The sequence below is a fragment of the Rhinolophus sinicus genome, linkage group LG14 (genome assembly GCF_036562045.2).
Source record: "Rhinolophus sinicus isolate RSC01 linkage group LG14, ASM3656204v1, whole genome shotgun sequence".
Taxonomy (NCBI): Eukaryota; Metazoa; Chordata; class Mammalia; order Chiroptera; family Rhinolophidae; genus Rhinolophus; species Rhinolophus sinicus.
In genome coordinates this window covers 21,293,337-21,301,758 of record NC_133763.1, presented here as the reverse complement: position 1 = coordinate 21,301,758, position 8,422 = coordinate 21,293,337, and the positions used below count along the sequence as shown (strand labels likewise).

General features: G+C 39.2%; 1 pseudogene; it reads left to right on the top strand.

Annotated features, from left to right (window-relative positions):
* The first annotated feature begins 788 nt into the window (after positions 1-788).
* LOC109434264 (DDB1- and CUL4-associated factor 13) lies at positions 789-2,064 on the top strand (annotated as a pseudogene).
* Positions 2,065-8,422: the final 6,358 nt, after the last annotated feature.

Genomic DNA, 8,422 nt, shown 5'->3' with positions numbered 1-8,422 from the left:
AGAAAATATTGAGCCTGTACAAAGACTTCAGCAAGGGATCACCTAAAATTCATGACACCAAGTCATCTACTGCAAGTAAGCGGGTTACAGAGATTCAGGAGAAGGTTTGGAGTAAAAAAATATAAAAATTACTGGAGAGAGAGAGAGAGCCCACATTCACATAACTTTTTTGTTATATATGTTGTTCTATTTGTTGTATTTTATTATTGTTATTGCTGTTAATCTTTCATGGTGCTTAATTTATCAATTAAACTTTGTCATAGATATGTCTGTATAGGAAAAGACATAGCATATATAAGGTTCAGTACTATCCACAGTTTCAGGCAACCACTGAGCGTCTTGGAATATATACCACATAAATAAGAACGGATTACTGTAATTTGAATGACACTTCTTGCCCTCTCTGACCACAAAGACATGTTAAGATAGGCCCTTGAAGTAATTATTTCCATCACACTTTGGATTAAGGGGTACAGCCTTGTTTTAAGAAGTCATCTTGCAGGTAACATTGGTTTTTGTTTTTGTTTTTCAGATTTCACTAAGATTTAGTTGGTAGAGAGCTTAAAGGCTCTGATAACAATTTATCCAGGTTATAATCTATCCTTGTTTTTTTGTTTGTGTTTTTTCTCACATAAAAACTTCCCTTAGGTTTGAGGCTTAAAAGTTTTCCTGAGAGAATTCGCCAGAGGAGGCGGCGATAACCAGACCTGGAGGGAAAGACTCGTGGAGTTGGGGAGAACTGGCTCCCAAGATGAAGGTGAAAATGCTGAGCCGAAACCCAGACAACTATGTCTGTGAAACCAAGATGGACTTACAGTGAATTTCAAGAAACTATGATCTTACCTTACATCCTTTTGAGGTCTCACAAGAATGCATAAGAGCTTTAAATGCTACCAAACTGGAATACGTATTTGCAAAACCATTCCTTGCTTCTCTAGATGGTCACCGAGATGGAGTCAATTGCTTAGCAACGCATCCAAAGAGCCTGGCTATTGTCCTTTCTAGGGCATGTAATGGAGCAGTTAGAATTTGGAACTTGACTAAATGAAACTATCCTAAAATACAAGCACATGAAGGTTTTGTGTGCGGAATATGTACTCGCTTTTGTGGGACTTCCTTTTTTTACTGTTGATGATGACAAAAGTGTGAAGCAGTGGAAAATGGATGGACCAGGTTTTGGAGAAGAGGAAGAACCATTGCATACCATATTAGGGAAGACAATGTATACAGGAATTGATCATTATTGGAAAGAAGGTGTTTTTGACACACGTGGACAGCAAATAGACATTTGGGATGAACCTGCGGATTTGACAGTATAAGTAGTGTTAAGTTTAATCCAGTTGAGACATTTCTCTTGGGAAGTTGTGCTTCTGACAGGAACATAGTACTATATGATATGGGGCAAGCTACTCCTCTGAGAAAGGTCATTTAGACATGAGAAGAAATACAATTTGTTGGAACCCAATGGAAGCTTTCATTTTCACTGCAGCAAATGAAGATTACAACTTACATACTTTTGACATGCATGCACTGGACACTCCTGTAATGGTCCACATGGATCATGTTTCCACAGTGCTTGATGTGGGTTATGCCCCCACTGGGAAGGAGTTTGTGTCCACCAGTTTTGATAAATCTATTTGAATCCTTCCTGTGGATTAAAGCAGAAGCAGGGAAGTCTATCACACAAAAAGAATGCAACACGTTATCTGTGTAAAATGGACTTCTGATAGCAAGTACATTATGTGTAGATCTGATGAAATGAACATTTCTGTGTAAAGCTAATTCTTCTGAAAAACTGGGTGTGCTTACATCAAGAGAAAAAGTAGTCAAAAATTATAACCAGAAGTTGAAGGAGAAATTTCAATATCATCCTCATATAAAATGAATTACTTGTCACCGCCATCTACCAAAATCTATCAGATGCAAATCTATGAGATTCAAGAACAGCACATCATGAAAGAATCTCATTGACGAAAAGAAGTGAATCATCTCAAACATAGCAAGCCTGGATCTGTGCCGATTGCGTTAGAGAAGAAGAAACACATAGTGGCAGTTGTGAAATAATATTTGGTATTCCTACCAATACTGATGTATAATTATTTGTTATGTTTTGATTTGTAAACTACAAATAAAAATACAGTTGACCCTTGAACAACACAGGTTTGAACTGACTGGGTCCATTTATATGTGGATTTTTTTCAATAAATACACAGTTTGCCTTCTGTATTCCTAGGTTTTGCATACATGGATTCAACCAACCATGGATCAAAAACAGTATTTTCTTTCCCAAGGTTGAGAATCTGCGAATGCAGAGGGTTGACTGAAGTTATATGTGGATTTTCGACTGTCCAGTGGGTCGGCGCCCCTAACCTCCGCATTGTTCGGGGATCAACTGTACTGGCTTTCAGTATAACAAACAATTTAATTATATGCATAGACCTTTATTGTGGCTCATTTTAACTACCCTGAAATACTATTCTTTAAAAGTTGTCCTGGTTCATAAGACTATCCAATATTTTATCCTTGATCTGCTTTCTTACAAATAATACAGTATTTGCAAACTAACTTATTTTTTCTGTTAGAAATTGCAGATATACTTTTGCTCTGATCTATTATTGTAGACACTATACATTTAAATTTACATTTAAGACCAAACATCTCTTGTGTTACCTTTAATATTACTTTGAATAATTATTGCAATGATTCTTCCTAAGATTTCATATAACATGTAAAAGAATTAAGTCAAAACTTTTTTCAGTTGAATTTATTGTCTGTCCTTTATTCATATTTGGCTTTTTGAGACTTTAAAGATGATCAGCCTGCATTTATGTAACTTTTATAATTGATAATTACAATTTATGGTCAAGTCACAATAATAAACATCCTTTCTCTCAACATTGTAAAAAAAAAAAAGTTTTCCTGAAATGGGCAACCTACAATTTGCCCCATTGTATTAGTTGATGTCTTTGCCCTGAAAATATTAAATCTGTACAGCTACTAAAAACAAAACAAAACAGAAACCAGTGACAGCAGAAAATGTTCTGAAATGTAAAATACACAGCAGAGTTGCAGAATATTTTATCCTAAAAGGTTTAGCCTCAAGAGAACTATGTAGTAATGCATCACAGTACAATTTGGACATTGCTTCTGACTGATAAGCATGGTGATGACTGGGAATTGTCTCCCCTTCTTACCTGGAAGCCTGTACCTCCCTCCCCCATTTCAATCCACTCCGGGCTCATGGCTGTAAGGAGCACAAGCCAGGTGACTTTGCACTGTCCAGCATCCTGGGTCAGCCATGTTTTTTTTTGCTCTCCAGGCCTCATCTTATCCACGGTCACACTTACAAGACGGAACAAAAAAGTTGGTTTTCCCCTGGTACAGAAAGAGAAAGCCATATACTTTTCCTGGTGATAGAAATGAACAGAAAGTGAAGCTGTCCAAGGAAGTGATAATTCTGAAGCAGAAGATAAGAATTTGGGGAAAAGTCAAGGGTCTGATTTGACAATGGCTCTGGTCTGTATGGGAATCTCTGTAGAAACAAGAAGCAGCAATTCACAATGCTCTGCCTATGAGGCTCTAAACAGTGCAAATAATGGGAACATGACTTAAGAGTATGTGCACAAGAAACAGATGGCCCACAACAGAGTGGTTGGGCAGAAGACACAAGAAGTCTTGGGGACAAAGGCCTAGGGTCTTCCTCCTGCCACCTTATGCTGGTGAACAAGTATTTTAAGTCCTTAGGGAACATTTTCCTTTCACAATGTGAACTTGTCAGAACTACGATCACCATTTGGTCATGTTGCTTTGCTTCCTGAGCTGTAGCAGGCCAAGGGACCAGCAAATGTTCAGCAGAGACAAAAACTGCCTGTGTTATAAGAAGACGTCTCATGACACCCCAGACCCCAGAAGAAAAAGAGAGTCTGCATTTTATGATGACCAAAGACAGACAGACTTTTATTACATGTCAATGCAGTTTTTATGATTCTGAAGATTCAACATTTTTCTTTTTCATACTCTAGGACATTTTTTTTTTTTTTTTAACAGGACTTTTTGGGGAACAGTGTGCACTTTCAGGACTTTTCTCCAAGTCAAGTTGCCGTCCCTTCAATCTTAGTTGTGGAGGGTTCTGTTCAGCTTCAAGTTGTTGTTCTTTCAGTCTTAGTTGTGGAGGGCACAGCTCAGCTCCAGGTCCAGTTGCCATTGCTAGTTGCAGGGGGCGCAGCCCACCATCCCTTGAGGGAGTCGAACCGGCAACCTTGTGGTTGAGAGGACATACTCCAACCAACTAAGCCATCCGGGAGCTCAGCAGCAGCTCAGCTCAAGGTGCCGTGTTCAATTTTAGTTGCAGGGGGCGCTGCCCACCATCCCTTGTGGGACTCGAGGAATTGAACTGGCAACCTTGTGGTTGGGAGCCCACTGGCCCATGTGGGAATCGAACCGGCAGCCTTCGGAGTTAGGAGCATGGAGCTCTAACCGCATGAGCCACCAGGCTGGCACCCTCTAGGACATTTTAAAGAAAATATCGAGTTACTATCATCAGTCTACTAAAATCTTGGGATACGGTGCATTTCTTTTTGAATCTGTATCATAAATGCTTTGTACGGGCCAGCCTGGTGGCTCAGGCGGTTAGAGCTCCATGCTCCTGACTCCGAAGGCTGCCAGTTCGATTCCCACATGGGCCAGTGGGCTCTCAACCACAAGGTTGCCAGTTCGATTCCTCGACTCCCACAAGGGATGGTGGGCAGCGCCCCCTGCAACTAAAAATTGAACACGGCACCTTGAGCTGAGCTGCCGCTGAGCTCCCGGATGGCTCAGTTGGTTGGAGCACGTCCTCTCAACCACAAGGTTGCCGGTTTCGACTCCCGCAAGGGATGGTAGGCTGTGCCCCCTACAACTAGCAACGGCAACTGGACCTGGACCTGGAGCTGAGCTGCGCCCTCCACAACTAAGACTGAAAGGACAACAACTTGAAGCTGAATGGCACCCTCCACAACTAAGATTGAAAGGACAACAACTTGACTCGAAAAAAAGTCCTGGAAGTACACACTGTTCTCCAGTAAAGTCCTGTTCCCCTTCCCCAATAAAAAAAAAAATCTTAAAAAAAAATGCTTTGTACTGTAATTGTTTTCTCAGATTTAAAGGCTTTCAACCATCTTAAAATCTTAGCATCAAGGAGGTTGGCACGTAAACTAAATTAATATTCAGAAATCAATTGCATTTGTATACACCGATAATAAACTATCAGAAGGAGAAATCAAGAAAGCAATCCCATTTACAATTTTTTCAAAAACAATAAAATACCTAGGAATAAATTTAACCAATATAGTAAAAGACCTGTAGTCACAAAATTATAAGACACTGAAGAGAGAAATCAAACAAGATACAAATAAATGGAAACACATGCCATGTTCATGGATAGGAAGAATTAAAATAGTTAAATTGTCAATATATAGATTCAATGAATTCCTATCAAACTACCAATGACATTTTTCTCAGAAATAGAACATGTAATCCTAAAATTTATATGGAACCATAAAAGATCCCAAATAGCCACAGCAATTTTGAGAAATAAGAACAAAGTGGGAGGTATCACACTACACAACATCAAATCATACTACAAGGCTACAGTAATCAAAACAGCATGGTACTGGCATAAAAACAGACACATAGATCAATGGAACAGAATAGAGAGCCCAGAAACAAATCCATTCATATATGGTCATTTAATCTATGACAATGGAAGCACCAATTTACATTGGGATAAAGACAGTCTAATAAATGGTGCTGAGAAAACTGGACCGACACATGCAAAAAAAAAATGAAGCTGGACCACCTCCTTATGCCATATATGAGAACAAATTCAAAATGGATTAAAGACTTAAATGTAAGACCCGAAACCATAAAACTCCTAGAAGAAAATCTAGTGAGTAAATTTGCAGACATTACCCTGAGTAATATTTTTACTGATATATCCGTTTGGGCAAGGGAAGCAAAAGAAAAAATAAACATATGGGATTACATCAAACTTAATTTTTTTCACAGAATAGGAAACCATCAATAAAACAAAAAGACATCTTACTGAATGGGAAAAGATATTTGTCAATGGTACACCTGATAATAGGTTAATATCCAAAATTTATAAAACACTCATTCAGCTCAACACCAAAAAAAACAAGCAACTCAATTAAAAAATTGGCAGAGGATATGAGGAGACATTTCTCTAAAGAGGGCATACAGATCACCAACAGACATATGAAAAAATGCTCAACCTCACTAATCATCAGAGAAATGCAAATAAAAACCACAATGAGATACCACCTCACTCGGTCAGAATGGCCATCATCAATAAGTCAACAAACAACAAGTGTGCTGGCAAGGTTGTGGAGAAAATGGAACTCTGGTGCACTGTTGGTGGGATTGCAGATTGGTGCAGCCACTATGGATATCAGTATGGAGGTATTTTAAAAAACTGGAAATGGAGCTACCTTATGACCCAGCAATTCCACTCTTAAATCTCTATTCAGAGAAATCCAAGATGCTAATTCAAAAAAATATGTGCACCCCTATGTTTATTGCAGTGCTATTTACAATAGCCAAAACTTGGAAATAACCCAAGTTGTTTTCCATCGGTAGATGACTGGATTAAGAAACTGTGGTACATTTATATAGTGGAGTATAACTTGGCTTTAAAGAAGAATGAAATCTTACCATTTGCAACGATATGGATGGACCTAGAGAACATTATGCTAAGTGAAATAAGTTAGTCGGAGAAAGACAAATACCATATGATCTCACTTATATGTGGAATTGAAAGAACTGAATAAATAAGCAAAATAAACAGAAACAGTCTCAGAGATATAGAGGAAAAACTGATGGCTGCTAGAAGGGAGGGGTTTGGGGATGAGAGAGAAGGGGAAGGGATTAGACAGCATAAATTGGTAACTACAATATTGCCACAGGGATATGAAAGACAGTTTGGGGAATATAATCAATAATGTTGTAAAGATTTTGTAGCGTGTCAGATGGGAACATGTCTTATTAGGGAGACCACTTCATGGACGGTGTAGATGCTTGACTACTGCACTGTACACCTGAACCTGAAGTTGAATAGTAATGAATGTCAACTATAATATATATGTATTAATATATATATATATATATAGTCACAGGATATGGAGTGTAGCATAGGGAATAGAGTCAATGGAATTTTAATAGATATATACAATGTCAGAGGGAAAATAGATTGGGGAGGGGGGTTATCACTTTGTGAGGGGCAAACTATCTAACTATTGCATTGTTTTGTATACCTGAAATTAATAAGATAAAAAAAGGCATAACTGAGCAACTTGCAAAGCAATCAGAAATAAATATGGATGTAATTGAGCGACTTGCAATGCACCACAAATAAATATTACTAATTAAAAAAAAAGAATGGTGAGTCCTTGGGTGAAGAAGATCGAATTCATCTCCCAGACAGCAGAGGAGTGCCAGCCAGGTGCCAGAAGAAGTGCCCCATTAGGCAGAGACGTGGGAGCAGGCCCATGGGCATGCTGGGCAGGGGGCTCACCTGCAGTGACCTGTAGGTTCTGCGGGACTATCCATCACTATCCATGGAGGGCAAAAGTGACAGCTGTTACTGGATTGCATTAGTTAAACCTCACCTGTAGACTGAGGATACTGCCATCCACCTCACAAGGCTATATTCAGGAGTCAATGAGCTACTGTGTGTGAAGACATTTGGTACAATGTCTGGCACAGAATAGACACTCAAAAAAGATTTTATTTTTCAGAGCTCAGAAAATGAGATCAGGATACTTTCAAGTAAGAAATGTAGGCATCCAATAGGCATATTCCAGGTGTTAGGTGGGGTTCCCGCCAACTGCGATATGATTTTCCCACTCTCCCACGAGGAAAACAAGAGCTCTCAAGCCATGACACAGTGGACACTTTCTATTCCCCTGTACCTTAAACCCACGCCAACTCCCTGATCTCCCCTTTCTTCTTTGCCAAGGGTCCCAAAAATGCTTTCCTTTCGATAGCAGCCACCACTGGGTCTCTTCTTTGGGCGGTTTGTCCTCCAAAACAGGATTCTCTTCAGCTCCCATTTTCTTGCTCTCTCCAAAGATGAATATAAGGCCATTTCTTCTTTAAGGATTTCTTACCATAGAGAAATAGACACTATGAAATAAGAAGTCACAAAGCCCTAACATAGTGGCCCCTGGCCCTCTATTGTTCAAATCCTGAGTCAACAAATAGAAGCCTGAGTGGGCTTTTGCTCTCCCTTTGCATGTTCCTGAGAGTGGGGTTTCAGCAGAGATCTCACCCACTCACTCCCAATATCAAAAGGATGGTGGATTTACTCAACTTTTCTTTGAGAAATGTCCTTTCATCATGGTTATATGTTGATTTAAAAATAAAT